We start from the raw sequence: 723 nt of genomic DNA on the forward strand, positions 1-723 counted from the left end.
TCGCTTCTGTATCTGCCAAATCTTGTCTGCATGAAAGATTGAAACCGAGTCAGGTTCAAGATCCTAAATTTAAAAACCAAGCTCAAGTCAAGGAAGGAAATAATCTTGAATATCAGATAGACCTCAACAGTGTCCTTTGGATGCATGATAGATTGTTTGTTTCAAAAGTTGAAAACTTATAACAAGAAGTGAGCTCAGAAACACACGAGTTAAAATTTTCCATTCATCCTGTGAGAACCAAAATGTACAAGGACCTAAAGAAGAAATTTTGGAAGAGTGGAATTAAGAAAGATATTGCAGACTTCGTCTCCAAATGTTTGGTATGTCAGAAAGTGAAAGCCGAACACCAAAGGCCCAGTGGATTTCTTCAACCATTGTAGATTCCCAAATGTAAATGGGAACATATTTCCATATATTTCATAGTAGGATTTCCACAATACGGCAAAGCCAAGATGGGATCTGAGGGGATTGAGGGTAGACTCACTAAATCTGTGCATTTTTTAACCCATATGCATGAACTATAATTTGGATAAATTGGAAACGCTCAACGTTGATATATAGTGAGATTACAGTGAATCCCATCAGTATTGTGCTCTGGTACAGACCTGAGATTTATATCGAGATATTGAAATAGTTTCCAAGAGGATGATGAGCATGAAGTTAACACTTAGCATTGCATATCCGCCACAGAAATGATGGACAAACCGGAGAGAACCTTCAAAG

This window comes from Primulina tabacum, chromosome 10 (assembly GCF_025594145.1).
Source record: "Primulina tabacum isolate GXHZ01 chromosome 10, ASM2559414v2, whole genome shotgun sequence".
Lineage (NCBI taxonomy): Eukaryota > Viridiplantae > Streptophyta > Magnoliopsida > Lamiales > Gesneriaceae > Primulina > Primulina tabacum.